Raw genomic sequence first — 18,690 nt, 5'->3', positions numbered from 1 at the left:
CACATGGAGATCCAATATGGACGCCTCCTCTAATTTAAAGTCTCCTCATATTTGAAAAGTTTTACAAAAATTTAAAATGCTTCTGGGATTTCTGTTCCCGTGTAAAGACAAAACTTGGCTTGGAACTAATCCGCTCTCGTCCTGTTAGGTTAGGTGGCTCAGGAGACTGCGCAAGAAATTGAGTCCAGTGAATCAGAAAAGAAAGGAAATGAAAAGGTTTATTCTGCATCCCCGGGAGACCCAGGTACCCCCAGGACAGGGCATGTGGATTCACGCCAACAGTGAGGGGGGGGCTTTTTTTATACTGCAGTTGGGTGAGTGGCGGGAACATGAGCTGAGGTATTCAGTTGAGGAAGTTTCAGCTGCAGGGGGTCATGGAGAAGCCAGTATCTGTGTCTGGCCCATTGACCTGTGAGAAATTGCAGGGGAAGTCCATTGTGCCATTACATGTCTGCATGTATCCGATCCTGGGCTCTCTCCTACCTAACATCCCGGCCTTTTGGTGATGGGGGGGGGGGGGGGAGAGGGCGACTCTTTCTAGCTACTTCCAGCTTACAACAGGCAATGAAGTGGGACGGATTTAAAGGCCAGGGTTAGTCAGAGGCAGATCAGAGGGCAGCCGAGCATAGGGATGGAGCAGGAGCTGATTCACAGTAACCCGTGACATCTCCATGATCCAGGAGTGGATGAACTTGAGGAGGCAGGGGGCTAGGAGAAAAAAAGACACAGATGAGAATCAGGGGCCCTATCATGGGTAGGACCCAGGTAGCTAAGGAGCTTTGGAACTAGCGGGAAGGAGAGTTGTCCTGGAAGTGTCCTGCATGTAGTTCTTCACTCAGCTTAGTCAGGGTCTGTACATTTACGTTTTGCTCCACTACTCTGGACTCATTGATGCAGTAACAGCATTCTTCTTGAAGGAATATGCAGGTTCCTCCTTTTTCTGCAGTCAGAAGATCTGAGGCGATCTGGTTCCGTAGGGCTACTAGGGCTACTGATGTCACTAGCTGCTGTAGGGAGGCTCAAAGAGGCGGTAGTAGACTCCAGGGCTAACTGGAGCTTGTCATTAAAGTACTGAGCAGTGACCAGACTATTTACAAGGGGCCCCCAGTGAGGCCTACAGAGGCAGCAATACTCGCCCCTAAAATGACAGGGAGGAAGGCAGCCTGGCGGGTCCAGGGATGGGATGGAGGGAGCAACCAGTGAGCTCCGACTCTCCATACAAGGTTAGTTGGGGAATTACTGTGACCACGAAGCAAGGCCCGGTGTCAGAGGAGTTCATGCAGTTCCTTACGGTGCCGTTGCAGCAAAAGAAGGTACCTGGGCTGGCCTTGGTGAGACTGGCTGCGGTGTGGTATGACAGTCTCTCCCGTGGCAACCCCATAGGTGTTGACATCTTGATTACATCTGTCTGGGTTCTGCTGGTTGTAAGCAAAACAGACATAGGGTCAGCCAGTATTGGACACTGACTGGATGTTGACAGCCATCTGGATCTTTGTCTGACATCCGAACAGAGGGTAGTCCTGAGATCCTACTTGCCTGTTGACATGTTTGCAGTCTGGTAGTAGGTTTCACTGACCTTGAACCTCCACACAAAAGCGGGTGGGGGTGGGTGTAGCTTTCTCATGGCCGGGAGGAGAAGGAAGGAGGAGGGGAGGGCAGTTAAGGCAGACCTTAGTGGGGCCCAACACCTCACATTTATAGAAGTCATGCTGCTCCAGGGTCCTCTTGAGTCTGGAGAGGCGGTGCCAGGGCAGGGCGTCAAGCTGGGGTTGCCAAGCAGCTTGGCCGCAGTGGGGTCTGTGAGGATTACAGTGTGAAGTCCTGTCCGCCTGGGCTGCAAGGCTTGTGGTTGTAGGTTCTTAAGGAGGACCGAGTCACCAGGGTGAAGTGCTGGTCTTGGGAGTCTTGGTCGGTTGGCTCTGGCTTGGGCAGAAACCTGAGCAATTGCCTGGTTAAAGACAGATATGGGAGATACGTACCCAGGCGAGGGGGATCGGAAAGAAGACAGTGGTTGAGCAAGAAGAGTCAAAAGGGCTCAAGAAAATGGGGCTTCTTGGTGTAGTCAGAGTTTGGTCACTGCCATGGGCAGGAGGTCTGGCCAGGAGCTGTGAATTTCTAGAGAGAGTTTAGTTAGATGGTTCAATAGATTGGAATTGAGTGGCTATGAAGAGGGTTCGAGCCAGTGACAGAAATCCAGCAGGATGTAGAGGAGGAGGGATTGATGTTCGAGAGTAGATGGAAAGTTGTGTTGATGAGAGTGGGCATAGGAGTAGGTCCAGGGTTCATAAATAGAGTGTGACACTAGAGGATTTCCAATCCCAGACAGTAGAATTGATGACTCCCTCATCATCCCAAGTCTGTTTCCCCCGAAATATGAAAAACCTGAGCAAAATTGTAGGGTCCCTTGCCAGGTAAGAGCCTGTGAGGAATGATGGGTCATCCGGTCCTGGATGGTGTCCCGGAAGAAGATGGTGGGAGGCACTCGGTGAGCCTGAGAGAGGTACGTATTGCAGTGAAAGCGGGAGAAAATGTTCGAATGTGCTGATATCCTAGGGAAAGTGGAAGGAGCAGTGGAAGCCAGGGACCTGGATATGAGGCTGGAGAAAAGGCGGGGAGGGAGAGAGCAGGTTGCGCAGCCTATTCCCAGGCCTCTAGCCACTTGGATTTTAAAGTTGCTGCATTTTTCCTTTGGGAACGGTGGAGGGGGATGGGGCGAGGTCAGAGCAGTTTTCAGTTCAGAGGAGGGGACAGTTGTGGCGGAGAGAAGAAGCAAAGGCGTTCACAGTGAAGACTGAGGTAGGCAAAGACTGAGCTAGGCAAAGACTGAGCTAGGCTACTGTGGTCTGGGACAACAGGGCCCCATGACGGGATACATGGCAGTGGAGGATCAGTGTCCCTGTAAAGGGAGGGGGCCAGGAATGGAAGGAGCAGGGAAGCTGAAGGGCTCAGAGTGATGTGCAGAGTGGCCACTAGGATGGTGAGGATGTCTCGTCCTAACAGGGGCATGGGGCATGCTATCATCAAGGAGGCAGGGAAGGGGTCCAGTGGCCAGAAGGCAGGTGGATTTGCCATAAATATACATGTCCGAGATCTTGGAAGGATAAAGGGGCCCTAAAGAGGATGGCAGGACAGAAAATGCAGCCCCCATGTCAACCGGGAAGGTGACCTACTACCTTCATTGTGACACGAGGCTCAGCGAGGGTGATTGGAGTCATCGAGGCTGGGCTTCTTCAATCTTCAGCCAGTTCCAACATGGCCAGCAGGTGGATCCTGGCCTGGAAGGGTGCCCCCTCTACCCTGAGGCGTAGAAGGCCCACCAATTATTCCAGGGCAGTCACTTTTCCAGTGACCATTTTGACTGCATGCCGGGCAGGGCTTGGTCGGAGCTTGGGGCCAGGGGCACTGCATTGCCCAGTGGCCTTCATTTCTGCATTTGAAGCATTCTCCGGTGGCGTTCCTTTCATTGCACCCCCACTGCTCACAGTCCCCTTAGGGCCATGGCGACTGCCATCAACCTCAGGGCCACAAATAAGGCATGACTGCAGGTCTACTTCTTGTTGAAGGCAGGCCTCCCATTCTGACTGTGCCTGCTCCTCCAGGGCATTAAGAACTTTCAAGGCCATTTTCACTGGACCTCGGACCTGGGTTTGAGGACTAATAAAGACCTTAAAGGTTGGGTTAGAGAGTGGGTAGCATAGATTCAGACTATGCCCTCATTTCCTGGACTGGACTATGGCAGGGGTAGAATGGGCGCAGAAATGGAAGAGGCTGTTTTGGAGCTGAAGTTCTTAGGATTTGGGCTCTAGGGGAGAAGGAAACTTCCCATTAAGTGGGTCTGAAGAGAGCACAGCTGCAACCTCTCCCAGAGGGAACTGGCCGGCCACCTTCCTGGAAGGGTCTGGAGAGGCAATCTCTGACGTGGCCACATTTTAAGGATAGAGATGCCTGCGCACAGGCGGCCACATGGGAACAGCACTGGGTCGGGGCAGGACACACTGCTGATGGTGCCAAACTGGGAAAAGTTGCTGAGCTTAAGAGATGAGGTCCTTATGGGTCCAGAGCCACTAGGAGGGAGAGGCGGGCACCCCTAGCCGTGGAGGGACTGCCAAAGGGAGTGCTCACGCCACCCAGGTATCAAGGCACCAAATTTTAGGTTAGAGCTCAGGAGACGGCACAAGAAATAGAGTCCAGTGAATCAGAAAAGAAAGGAAAGGAAAAGGCTTATTCGGCGTCCCCGGGAGACCCACGTACCCCCAGGACAGGGCACGTGGATTCACGCCAACAGGGAGGGGGGCGCTTTCTTTATACTGCAGTTGGGTGAGGGGCGGAGACATGAGCTAAGGTATTCAGTTGAGGAAATTTCAGCTGCAGGGGGTCGTTGAGAAGCCAGTATCTGTATCTGGCACGATGACCTGTGAGAAATTCCAGGGGAAGTCCATTGGCTCATTACATGTCTGCATGTATCCGATCCTGGGCTCTCTCCTACCTAACAGTTCTGATTTTGGACATTTAGATAGAGTTTTGAGCTGGAATTTCTTTACAAATGTGCAGAATAAAACCCAAGACTGGTTATTTCCTAAAGAAAATGGCAAATTTGACCCACGGTAGAAATTCTAGCAACAAGATTGGTATTTTTCCATAATAATGTTAATGAAGCCTATTCCAAAGCCAACTTTAGGACCTCTACAAGGAAAATCAGTAAAATTGTCTCTGTTACAAAAATTTGCTAAATTAATTGCCTTGAAATAATTGAATTTGAATCTCAAAAATTATTAAAATCTCTAATTATAAAAATGTGAGTAGCCCGGTAAAAAACCAGCCCTTTGTTTATTGAAAAGGCTGGCCAAAACATTTCTAATGAGAAAAGGGGCTAGTTGCTTCCTGCCTGTAGCAAATTCTTAAAGAATGTGGTCAATTTACATCTGATTGGTCCAGGGAAGGCCAAACCTGTTCTTCCATGGAAAACAGCCCCCACCCCCTTTCCTCCCCCAGGGCCAATTTTGAACCTTCCCACCTTCAAGCAAGGGTCAGGAAACAATGTAGCTACAACCTTGTTTTTTGACCTTCCCTAGAGGAAAAAATTATGGTCCTTTTAAAATCAAAGGCTGGGCCAGGCCTGCCTTGCCAGCCTCAAATGTGGTTTTCCAAAGCTGCTGGGAAATTTAAGACCTTGGAGTTTATACCTAGGTTACTTGAAGTGACATAATACTGAATTAAATGAGATCTGAGTATTCCTTGTACAAAATCTAGAGGACAGTATTAAATCTGTTGGTTGATTCTGTCTTGCATTTTTAAAGTTTAGTCTTAATGTTACTGATTGAGAAATCCTGAAAATTTGACTTGCCAGCTAAGAGTATAAGATTCGGATTGAATTGGGAAACATTGTATAATTATAATAGCTAAATGCTTAAAAATATTTTATTTTTGTTTTCTCTGAAATAATTAGAATTCAAAATATGTTGCTTATTGATCTGATTAAAAAAAGAGGATTAATTTTTAAGATCTCAACTGCAATTTTTAATACAAAAACCAGTTTAAATTTGATTAATTTTCTTTAAGATAATTATAAAGGGTATAAACAGCTAATGAGATTTCTGTTTGTCTACAATATAATGTTGGTCATCTATCTTTTAAGGGTTTTGGTTTGCTCTGTCAAAGAACAGTGTAGACAGCCGCCCTTTTGAGCTGTGTGACTTGGCAGCCGCCATGTTGGCCGCATGGCTCACTGTGCCCCTGGGGGCCGCCATCTTGAAACAACAAAGGCCCCGCCCTCTGATTTAGCCAATCACAAAAGGAATGTCTGCTCACTGAGGCAGGATGGGATTTCAGGGGTGGAGTTTTAAGGCGGAGGTTTACTGTGGAAATGGGGATGGGGCAGAAAGTTTGCTTGCCTCTCAGATTTATTTAATACTATTTTTAAGAAGATATTTTTAATGCTTAATAAATTAGCAATCATGGTCTTAATATAATTTCAGTGGTATGATAGACCAATGTTTTAAGCAGTTGGCTTCATGCGGGCCGACAATAGAGCTCATATTTCTTAAAAGGCTTGTAGATACATTTTTAAAAGATATCTTAAATTCTCAGTAGAACCACAGTTATGCGTATATCATAAACAAATTAAGAGTAATTGATTCCAAGGTCAAGACTAGATCCTATTATGTTGAGAACTGTTCAAAAATGTTGAACATGCTTTAATTAGATATGTATTTGGAATTTTTTTCTGTGTGCAATATTTCAAAATATAAAATGCTCGCTTTCATAAAGAATTTCTGCCAAATAAAGAAAGAATTGATTTATTAGTAGCAAAGTCTTTATTTAACCTAGCAATTTCTTTTATTTAAAAGCTCCTCACTGCTGCATTTTAAATTAGGCTGGAAGTGAAGCAGGGTTTGCATGTTGTGTATCAAAATAAAACTTTACTAAATTTACTAATTTTATAAGCAATTGAATCCCAGTAACGTAAAAAAGCAAACTTTAAAATCTGTATTTCTATTAAGATGACTTTGGGAACAAATACGCCATCTGAGTCATTTGCTGAAACTTCCCCCAAAGCAGCATGTGGTGGAAAGGAAAAGGGAGCACATGGAGATCCAATATGGACGCCTCCTCTAATTTAAAGTCTCCTCATATTTGAAAAGTTTTACAAAAATTTAAAATGCTTCTGGGATTTCTGTTCCCGTGTAAAGACAAAACTTGGCTTGGAACTAATCCGCTCTCGTCCTGTTAGGTTAGGTGGCTCAGGAGACTGCGCAAGAAATTGAGTCCAGTGAATCAGAAAAGAAAGGAAATGAAAAGGTTTATTCTGCATCCCCGGGAGACCCAGGTACCCCCAGGACAGGGCATGTGGATTCACGCCAACAGTGAGGGGGGGGCTTTTTTTATACTGCAGTTGGGTGAGTGGCGGGAACATGAGCTGAGGTATTCAGTTGAGGAAGTTTCAGCTGCAGGGGGTCATGGAGAAGCCAGTATCTGTGTCTGGCCCATTGACCTGTGAGAAATTGCAGGGGAAGTCCATTGTGCCATTACATGTCTGCATGTATCCGATCCTGGGCTCTCTCCTACCTAACATCCCGGCCTTTTGGTGATGGGGGGGGGGGGGGGAGAGGGCGACTCTTTCTAGCTACTTCCAGCTTACAACAGGCAATGAAGTGGGACGGATTTAAAGGCCAGGGTTAGTCAGAGGCAGATCAGAGGGCAGCCGAGCATAGGGATGGAGCAGGAGCTGATTCACAGTAACCCGTGACATCTCCATGATCCAGGAGTGGATGAACTTGAGGAGGCAGGGGGCTAGGAGAAAAAAAGACACAGATGAGAATCAGGGGCCCTATCATGGGTAGGACCCAGGTAGCTAAGGAGCTTTGGAACTAGCGGGAAGGAGAGTTGTCCTGGAAGTGTCCTGCATGTAGTTCTTCACTCAGCTTAGTCAGGGTCTGTACATTTACGTTTTGCTCCACTACTCTGGACTCATTGATGCAGTAACAGCATTCTTCTTGAAGGAATATGCAGGTTCCTCCTTTTTCTGCAGTCAGAAGATCTGAGGCGATCTGGTTCCGTAGGGCTACTAGGGCTACTGATGTCACTAGCTGCTGTAGGGAGGCTCAAAGAGGCGGTAGTAGACTCCAGGGCTAACTGGAGCTTGTCATTAAAGTACTGAGCAGTGACCAGACTATTTACAAGGGGCCCCCAGTGAGGCCTACAGAGGCAGCAATACTCGCCCCTAAAATGACAGGGAGGAAGGCAGCCTGGCGGGTCCAGGGATGGGATGGAGGGAGCAACCAGTGAGCTCCGACTCTCCATACAAGGTTAGTTGGGGAATTACTGTGACCACGAAGCAAGGCCCGGTGTCAGAGGAGTTCATGCAGTTCCTTACGGTGCCGTTGCAGCAAAAGAAGGTACCTGGGCTGGCCTTGGTGAGACTGGCTGCGGTGTGGTATGACAGTCTCTCCCGTGGCAACCCCATAGGTGTTGACATCTTGATTACATCTGTCTGGGTTCTGCTGGTTGTAAGCAAAACAGACATAGGGTCAGCCAGTATTGGACACTGACTGGATGTTGACAGCCATCTGGATCTTTGTCTGACATCCGAACAGAGGGTAGTCCTGAGATCCTACTTGCCTGTTGACATGTTTGCAGTCTGGTAGTAGGTTTCACTGACCTTGAACCTCCACACAAAAGCGGGTGGGGGTGGGTGTAGCTTTCTCATGGCCGGGAGGAGAAGGAAGGAGGAGGGGAGGGCAGTTAAGGCAGACCTTAGTGGGGCCCAACACCTCACATTTATAGAAGTCATGCTGCTCCAGGGTCCTCTTGAGTCTGGAGAGGCGGTGCCAGGGCAGGGCGTCAAGCTGGGGTTGCCAAGCAGCTTGGCCGCAGTGGGGTCTGTGAGGATTACAGTGTGAAGTCCTGTCCGCCTGGGCTGCAAGGCTTGTGGTTGTAGGTTCTTAAGGAGGACCGAGTCACCAGGGTGAAGTGCTGGTCTTGGGAGTCTTGGTCGGTTGGCTCTGGCTTGGGCAGAAACCTGAGCAATTGCCTGGTTAAAGACAGATATGGGAGATACGTACCCAGGCGAGGGGGATCGGAAAGAAGACAGTGGTTGAGCAAGAAGAGTCAAAAGGGCTCAAGAAAATGGGGCTTCTTGGTGTAGTCAGAGTTTGGTCACTGCCATGGGCAGGAGGTCTGGCCAGGAGCTGTGAATTTCTAGAGAGAGTTTAGTTAGATGGTTCAATAGATTGGAATTGAGTGGCTATGAAGAGGGTTCGAGCCAGTGACAGAAATCCAGCAGGATGTAGAGGAGGAGGGATTGATGTTCGAGAGTAGATGGAAAGTTGTGTTGATGAGAGTGGGCATAGGAGTAGGTCCAGGGTTCATAAATAGAGTGTGACACTAGAGGATTTCCAATCCCAGACAGTAGAATTGATGACTCCCTCATCATCCCAAGTCTGTTTCCCCCGAAATATGAAAAACCTGAGCAAAATTGTAGGGTCCCTTGCCAGGTAAGAGCCTGTGAGGAATGATGGGTCATCCGGTCCTGGATGGTGTCCCGGAAGAAGATGGTGGGAGGCACTCGGTGAGCCTGAGAGAGGTACGTATTGCAGTGAAAGCGGGAGAAAATGTTCGAATGTGCTGATATCCTAGGGAAAGTGGAAGGAGCAGTGGAAGCCAGGGACCTGGATATGAGGCTGGAGAAAAGGCGGGGAGGGAGAGAGCAGGTTGCGCAGCCTATTCCCAGGCCTCTAGCCACTTGGATTTTAAAGTTGCTGCATTTTTCCTTTGGGAACGGTGGAGGGGGATGGGGCGAGGTCAGAGCAGTTTTCAGTTCAGAGGAGGGGACAGTTGTGGCGGAGAGAAGAAGCAAAGGCGTTCACAGTGAAGACTGAGGTAGGCAAAGACTGAGCTAGGCAAAGACTGAGCTAGGCTACTGTGGTCTGGGACAACAGGGCCCCATGACGGGATACATGGCAGTGGAGGATCAGTGTCCCTGTAAAGGGAGGGGGCCAGGAATGGAAGGAGCAGGGAAGCTGAAGGGCTCAGAGTGATGTGCAGAGTGGCCACTAGGATGGTGAGGATGTCTCGTCCTAACAGGGGCATGGGGCATGCTATCATCAAGGAGGCAGGGAAGGGGTCCAGTGGCCAGAAGGCAGGTGGATTTGCCATAAATATACATGTCCGAGATCTTGGAAGGATAAAGGGGCCCTAAAGAGGATGGCAGGACAGAAAATGCAGCCCCCATGTCAACCGGGAAGGTGACCTACTACCTTCATTGTGACACGAGGCTCAGCGAGGGTGATTGGAGTCATCGAGGCTGGGCTTCTTCAATCTTCAGCCAGTTCCAACATGGCCAGCAGGTGGATCCTGGCCTGGAAGGGTGCCCCCTCTACCCTGAGGCGTAGAAGGCCCACCAATTATTCCAGGGCAGTCACTTTTCCAGTGACCATTTTGACTGCATGCCGGGCAGGGCTTGGTCGGAGCTTGGGGCCAGGGGCACTGCATTGCCCAGTGGCCTTCATTTCTGCATTTGAAGCATTCTCCGGTGGCGTTCCTTTCATTGCACCCCCACTGCTCACAGTCCCCTTAGGGCCATGGTGACTGCCATCAACCTCAGGGCCACAAATAAGGCATGACTGCAGGTCTACTTCTTGTTGAAGGCAGGCCTCCCATTCTGACTGTGCCTGCTCCTCCAGGGCATTAAGAACTTTCAAGGCCATTTTCACTGGACCTCGGACCTGGGTTTGAGGACTAATAAAGACCTTAAAGGTTGGGTTAGAGAGTGGGTAGCATAGATTCAGACTATGCCCTCATTTCCTGGACTGGACTATGGCAGGGGTAGAATGGGCGCAGAAATGGAAGAGGCTGTTTTGGAGCTGAAGTTCTTAGGATTTGGGCTCTAGGGGAGAAGGAAACTTCCCATTAAGTGGGTCTGAAGAGAGCACAGCTGCAACCTCTCCCAGAGGGAACTGGCCGGCCACCTTCCTGGAAGGGTCTGGAGAGGCAATCTCTGACGTGGCCACATTTTAAGGATAGAGATGCCTGCGCACAGGCGGCCACATGGGAACAGCACTGGGTCGGGGCAGGACACACTGCTGATGGTGCCAAACTGGGAAAAGTTGCTGAGCTTAAGAGATGAGGTCCTTATGGGTCCAGAGCCACTAGGAGGGAGAGGCGGGCACCCCTAGCCGTGGAGGGACTGCCAAAGGGAGTGCTCACGCCACCCAGGTATCAAGGCACCAAATTTTAGGTTAGAGCTCAGGAGACGGCACAAGAAATAGAGTCCAGTGAATCAGAAAAGAAAGGAAAGGAAAAGGCTTATTCGGCGTCCCCGGGAGACCCACGTACCCCCAGGACAGGGCACGTGGATTCACGCCAACAGGGAGGGGGGCGCTTTCTTTATACTGCAGTTGGGTGAGGGGCGGAGACATGAGCTAAGGTATTCAGTTGAGGAAATTTCAGCTGCAGGGGGTCGTTGAGAAGCCAGTATCTGTATCTGGCATGATGACCTGTGAGAAATTCCAGGGGAAGTCCATTGGCTCATTACATGTCTGCATGTATCCGATCCTGGGCTCTCTCCTACCTAACAGTTCTGATTTTGGACATTTAGATAGAGTTTTGAGCTGGAATTTCTTTACAAATGTGCAGAATAAAACCCAAGACTGGTTATTTCCTAAAGAAAATGGCAAATTTGACCCACGGTAGAAATTCTAGCAACAAGATTGGTATTTTTCCATAATAATGTTAATGAAGCCTATTCCAAAGCCAACTTTAGGACCTCTACAAGGAAAATCAGTAAAATTGTCTCTGTTACAAAAATTTGCTAAATTAATTGCCTTGAAATAATTGAATTTGAATCTCAAAAATTATTAAAATCTCTAATTATAAAAATGTGAGTAGCCCGGTAAAAAACCAGCCCTTTGTTTATTGAAAAGGCTGGCCAAAACATTTCTAATGAGAAAAGGGGCTAGTTGCTTCCTGCCTGTAGCAAATTCTTAAAGAATGTGGTCAATTTACATCTGATTGGTCCAGGGAAGGCCAAACCTGTTCTTCCATGGAAAACAGCCCCCACCCCCTTTCCTCCCCCAGGGCCAATTTTGAACCTTCCCACCTTCAAGCAAGGGTCAGGAAACAATGTAGCTACAACCTTGTTTTTTGACCTTCCCTAGAGGAAAAAATTATGGTCCTTTTAAAATCAAAGGCTGGGCCAGGCCTGCCTTGCCAGCCTCAAATGTGGTTTTCCAAAGCTGCTGGGAAATTTAAGACCTTGGAGTTTATACCTAGGTTACTTGAAGTGACATAATACTGAATTAAATGAGATCTGAGTATTCCTTGTACAAAATCTAGAGGACAGTATTAAATCTGTTGGTTGATTCTGTCTTGCATTTTTAAAGTTTAGTCTTAATGTTACTGATTGAGAAATCCTGAAAATTTGACTTGCCAGCTAAGAGTATAAGATTCGGATTGAATTGGGAAACATTGTATAATTATAATAGCTAAATGCTTAAAAATATTTTATTTTTGTTTTCTCTGAAATAATTAGAATTCAAAATATGTTGCTTATTGATCTGATTAAAAAAAGAGGATTAATTTTTAAGATCTCAACTGCAATTTTTAATACAAAAACCAGTTTAAATTTGATTAATTTTCTTTAAGATAATTATAAAGGGTATAAACAGCTAATGAGATTTCTGTTTGTCTACAATATAATGTTGGTCATCTATCTTTTAAGGGTTTTGGTTTGCTCTGTCAAAGAACAGTGTAGACAGCCGCCCTTTTGAGCTGTGTGACTTGGCAGCCGCCATGTTGGCCGCATGGCTCACTGTGCCCCTGGGGGCCGCCATCTTGAAACAACAAAGGCCCCGCCCTCTGATTTAGCCAATCACAAAAGGAATGTCTGCTCACTGAGGCAGGATGGGATTTCAGGGGTGGAGTTTTAAGGCGGAGGTTTACTGTGGAAATGGGGATGGGGCAGAAAGTTTGCTTGCCTCTCAGATTTATTTAATACTATTTTTAAGAAGATATTTTTAATGCTTAATAAATTAGCAATCATGGTCTTAATATAATTTCAGTGGTATGATAGACCAATGTTTTAAGCAGTTGGCTTCATGCGGGCCGACAATAGAGCTCATATTTCTTAAAAGGCTTGTAGATACATTTTTAAAAGATATCTTAAATTCTCAGTAGAACCACAGTTATGCGTATATCATAAACAAATTAAGAGTAATTGATTCCAAGGTCAAGACTAGATCCTATTATGTTGAGAACTGTTCAAAAATGTTGAACATGCTTTAATTAGATATGTATTTGGAATTTTTTTCTGTGTGCAATATTTCAAAATATAAAATGCTCGCTTTCATAAAGAATTTCTGCCAAATAAAGAAAGAATTGATTTATTAGTAGCAAAGTCTTTATTTAACCTAGCAATTTCTTTTATTTAAAAGCTCCTCACTGCTGCATTTTAAATTAGGCTGGAAGTGAAGCAGGGTTTGCATGTTGTGTATCAAAATAAAACTTTACTAAATTTACTAATTTTATAAGCAATTGAATCCCAGTAACGTAAAAAAGCAAACTTTAAAATCTGTATTTCTATTAAGATGACTTTGGGAACAAATACGCCATCTGAGTCATTTGCTGAAACTTCCCCCAAAGCAGCATGTGGTGGAAAGGAAAAGGGAGCACATGGAGATCCAATATGGACGCCTCCTCTAATTTAAAGTCTCCTCATATTTGAAAAGTTTTACAAAAATTTAAAATGCTTCTGGGATTTCTGTTCCCGTGTAAAGACAAAACTTGGCTTGGAACTAATCCGCTCTCGTCCTGTTAGGTTAGGTGGCTCAGGAGACTGCGCAAGAAATTGAGTCCAGTGAATCAGAAAAGAAAGGAAATGAAAAGGTTTATTCTGCATCCCCGGGAGACCCAGGTACCCCCAGGACAGGGCATGTGGATTCACGCCAACAGTGAGGGGGGGGCTTTTTTTATACTGCAGTTGGGTGAGTGGCGGGAACATGAGCTGAGGTATTCAGTTGAGGAAGTTTCAGCTGCAGGGGGTCATGGAGAAGCCAGTATCTGTGTCTGGCCCATTGACCTGTGAGAAATTGCAGGGGAAGTCCATTGTGCCATTACATGTCTGCATGTATCCGATCCTGGGCTCTCTCCTACCTAACATCCCGGCCTTTTGGTGATGGGGGGGGGGGGGGGAGAGGGCGACTCTTTCTAGCTACTTCCAGCTTACAACAGGCAATGAAGTGGGACGGATTTAAAGGCCAGGGTTAGTCAGAGGCAGATCAGAGGGCAGCCGAGCATAGGGATGGAGCAGGAGCTGATTCACAGTAACCCGTGACATCTCCATGATCCAGGAGTGGATGAACTTGAGGAGGCAGGGGGCTAGGAGAAAAAAAGACACAGATGAGAATCAGGGGCCCTATCATGGGTAGGACCCAGGTAGCTAAGGAGCTTTGGAACTAGCGGGAAGGAGAGTTGTCCTGGAAGTGTCCTGCATGTAGTTCTTCACTCAGCTTAGTCAGGGTCTGTACATTTACGTTTTGCTCCACTACTCTGGACTCATTGATGCAGTAACAGCATTCTTCTTGAAGGAATATGCAGGTTCCTCCTTTTTCTGCAGTCAGAAGATCTGAGGCGATCTGGTTCCGTAGGGCTACTAGGGCTACTGATGTCACTAGCTGCTGTAGGGAGGCTCAAAGAGGCGGTAGTAGACTCCAGGGCTAACTGGAGCTTGTCATTAAAGTACTGAGCAGTGACCAGACTATTTACAAGGGGCCCCCAGTGAGGCCTACAGAGGCAGCAATACTCGCCCCTAAAATGACAGGGAGGAAGGCAGCCTGGCGGGTCCAGGGATGGGATGGAGGGAGCAACCAGTGAGCTCCGACTCTCCATACAAGGTTAGTTGGGGAATTACTGTGACCACGAAGCAAGGCCCGGTGTCAGAGGAGTTCATGCAGTTCCTTACGGTGCCGTTGCAGCAAAAGAAGGTACCTGGGCTGGCCTTGGTGAGACTGGCTGCGGTGTGGTATGACAGTCTCTCCCGTGGCAACCCCATAGGTGTTGACATCTTGATTACATCTGTCTGGGTTCTGCTGGTTGTAAGCAAAACAGACATAGGGTCAGCCAGTATTGGACACTGACTGGATGTTGACAGCCATCTGGATCTTTGTCTGACATCCGAACAGAGGGTAGTCCTGAGATCCTACTTGCCTGTTGACATGTTTGCAGTCTGGTAGTAGGTTTCACTGACCTTGAACCTCCACACAAAAGCGGGTGGGGGTGGGTGTAGCTTTCTCATGGCCGGGAGGAGAAGGAAGGAGGAGGGGAGGGCAGTTAAGGCAGACCTTAGTGGGGCCCAACACCTCACATTTATAGAAGTCATGCTGCTCCAGGGTCCTCTTGAGTCTGGAGAGGCGGTGCCAGGGCAGGGCGTCAAGCTGGGGTTGCCAAGCAGCTTGGCCGCAGTGGGGTCTGTGAGGATTACAGTGTGAAGTCCTGTCCGCCTGGGCTGCAAGGCTTGTGGTTGTAGGTTCTTAAGGAGGACCGAGTCACCAGGGTGAAGTGCTGGTCTTGGGAGTCTTGGTCGGTTGGCTCTGGCTTGGGCAGAAACCTGAGCAATTGCCTGGTTAAAGACAGATATGGGAGATACGTACCCAGGCGAGGGGGATCGGAAAGAAGACAGTGGTTGAGCAAGAAGAGTCAAAAGGGCTCAAGAAAATGGGGCTTCTTGGTGTAGTCAGAGTTTGGTCACTGCCATGGGCAGGAGGTCTGGCCAGGAGCTGTGAATTTCTAGAGAGAGTTTAGTTAGATGGTTCAATAGATTGGAATTGAGTGGCTATGAAGAGGGTTCGAGCCAGTGACAGAAATCCAGCAGGATGTAGAGGAGGAGGGATTGATGTTCGAGAGTAGATGGAAAGTTGTGTTGATGAGAGTGGGCATAGGAGTAGGTCCAGGGTTCATAAATAGAGTGTGACACTAGAGGATTTCCAATCCCAGACAGTAGAATTGATGACTCCCTCATCATCCCAAGTCTGTTTCCCCCGAAATATGAAAAACCTGAGCAAAATTGTAGGGTCCCTTGCCAGGTAAGAGCCTGTGAGGAATGATGGGTCATCCGGTCCTGGATGGTGTCCCGGAAGAAGATGGTGGGAGGCACTCGGTGAGCCTGAGAGAGGTACGTATTGCAGTGAAAGCGGGAGAAAATGTTCGAATGTGCTGATATCCTAGGGAAAGTGGAAGGAGCAGTGGAAGCCAGGGACCTGGATATGAGGCTGGAGAAAAGGCGGGGAGGGAGAGAGCAGGTTGCGCAGCCTATTCCCAGGCCTCTAGCCACTTGGATTTTAAAGTTGCTGCATTTTTCCTTTGGGAACGGTGGAGGGGGATGGGGCGAGGTCAGAGCAGTTTTCAGTTCAGAGGAGGGGACAGTTGTGGCGGAGAGAAGAAGCAAAGGCGTTCACAGTGAAGACTGAGGTAGGCAAAGACTGAGCTAGGCAAAGACTGAGCTAGGCTACTGTGGTCTGGGACAACAGGGCCCCATGACGGGATACATGGCAGTGGAGGATCAGTGTCCCTGTAAAGGGAGGGGGCCAGGAATGGAAGGAGCAGGGAAGCTGAAGGGCTCAGAGTGATGTGCAGAGTGGCCACTAGGATGGTGAGGATGTCTCGTCCTAACAGGGGCATGGGGCATGCTATCATCAAGGAGGCAGGGAAGGGGTCCAGTGGCCAGAAGGCAGGTGGATTTGCCATAAATATACATGTCCGAGATCTTGGAAGGATAAAGGGGCCCTAAAGAGGATGGCAGGACAGAAAATGCAGCCCCCATGTCAACCGGGAAGGTGACCTACTACCTTCATTGTGACACGAGGCTCAGCGAGGGTGATTGGAGTCATCGAGGCTGGGCTTCTTCAATCTTCAGCCAGTTCCAACATGGCCAGCAGGTGGATCCTGGCCTGGAAGGGTGCCCCCTCTACCCTGAGGCGTAGAAGGCCCACCAATTATTCCAGGGCAGTCACTTTTCCAGTGACCATTTTGACTGCATGCCGGGCAGGGCTTGGTCGGAGCTTGGGGCCAGGGGCACTGCATTGCCCAGTGGCCTTCATTTCTGCATTTGAAGCATTCTCCGGTGGCGTTCCTTTCATTGCACCCCCACTGCTCACAGTCCCCTTAGGGCCATGGTGACTGCCATCAACCTCAGGGCCACAAATAAGGCATGACTGCAGGTCTACTTCTTGTTGAAGGCAGGCCTCCCATTCTGACTGTGCCTGCTCCTCCAGGGCATTAAGAACTTTCAAGGCCATTTTCACTGGACCTCGGACCTGGGTTTGAGGACTAATAAAGACCTTAAAGGTTGGGTTAGAGAGTGGGTAGCATAGATTCAGACTATGCCCTCATTTCCTGGACTGGACTATGGCAGGGGTAGAATGGGCGCAGAAATGGAAGAGGCTGTTTTGGAGCTGAAGTTCTTAGGATTTGGGCTCTAGGGGAGAAGGAAACTTCCCATTAAGTGGGTCTGAAGAGAGCACAGCTGCAACCTCTCCCAGAGGGAACTGGCCGGCCACCTTCCTGGAAGGGTCTGGAGAGGCAATCTCTGACGTGGCCACATTTTAAGGATAGAGATGCCTGCGCACAGGCGGCCACATGGGAACAGCACTGGGTCGGGGCAGGACACACTGCTGATGGTGCCAAACTGGGAAAAGTTGCTGAGCTTAAGAGATGAGGTCCTTATGGGTCCAGAGCCACTAGGAGGGAGAGGCGGGCACCCCTAGCCGTGGAGGGACTGCCAAAGGGAGTGCTCACGCCACCCAGGTATCAAGGCACCAAATTTTAGGTTAGAGCTCAGGAGACGGCACAAGAAATAGAGTCCAGTGAATCAGAAAAGAAAGGAAAGGAAAAGGCTTATTCGGCGTCCCCGGGAGACCCACGTACCCCCAGGACAGGGCACGTGGATTCACGCCAACAGGGAGGGGGGCGCTTTCTTTATACTGCAGTTGGTGAGGGCGGAGACATGAGCTAAGGTATTCAGTTGAGGAAATTTCAGCTGCAGGGGGTCGTTGAGAAGCCAGTATCTGTATCTGGCATGATGACCTGTGAGAAATTCCAGGGGAAGTCCATTGGCTCATTACATGTCTGCATGTATCCGATCCTGGGCTCTCTCCTACCTAACAGTTCTGATTTTGGACATTTAGATAGAGTTTTGAGCTGGAATTTCTTTACAAATGTGCAGAATAAAACCCAAGACTGGTTATTTCCTAAAGAAAATGGCAAATTTGACCCACGGTAGAAATTCTAGCAACAAGATTGGTATTTTTCCATAATAATGTTAATGAAGCCTATTCCAAAGCCAACTTTAGGACCTCTACAAGGAAAATCATTAAAATTGTCTCTGTTACAAAAATTTGCTAAATTAATTGCCTTGAAATAATTGAATTTGAATCTCAAAAATTATTAAAATCTCTAATTATAAAAATGTGAGTAGCCCGGTAAAAAACCAGCCCTTTGTTTATTGAAAAGGCTGGCCAAAACATTTCTAATGAGAAAAGGGGCTAGTTGCTTCCTGCCTGTAGCAAATTCTTAAAGAATGTGGTCAATTTACATCTGATTGTCCAGGGAAGCCAAACCTGTTCTTCCATGGAAAACAGCCCCCACCCCCTTTCCTCCCCAGGGCCAATTTTGAACCTTCCCACCTTCAAGCAAGGGTCAGGAAACAATGTAGCTACAACCTTGTTTTTTGACCTTCCTAGAGGAAAAAATTATGGTCCTTTTAAAATCAAAGGCTGGGCAGCCTGCCTTGCCAGCCTCAAATGTGGTTTTCCAAAGCTGCTGGGAATTTAAGACCTTGGAGTTTATACCTAGGTTACTTGAAGTGACATAATACTGAATTAAATGAGATCTGAGTATTCCTTGTACAAATCTAGAGGACAGTATTAAATCTGTTGGTTGATTCTGTCTTGCATTTTTAAAGTTTAGTCTTAATGTTACTGATTGAGAAATCCTGAAAATTTGACTTGCCAGCTAAGAGTATAAGATTCGGATTGAATTGGGAAACATTGTATAATTATAATAGCTAAATGCTTAAAATATTTTATTTTTGTTTTCTCTGAAATAATTAGAATTCAAAATATGTTGCTTATTGATCTGATTTAAAAAAGAGGATTAATTTTTAAGATCTCAACTGCAATTTTTAATACAAAAACCAGTTTA

Source organism: Myotis nattereri (assembly GCF_964212035.1).
Source record: "Myotis nattereri genome assembly, chromosome: X".
NCBI lineage: Eukaryota > Metazoa > Chordata > Mammalia > Chiroptera > Vespertilionidae > Myotis > Myotis nattereri.
This window is presented reverse-complemented; position numbering follows the sequence as displayed.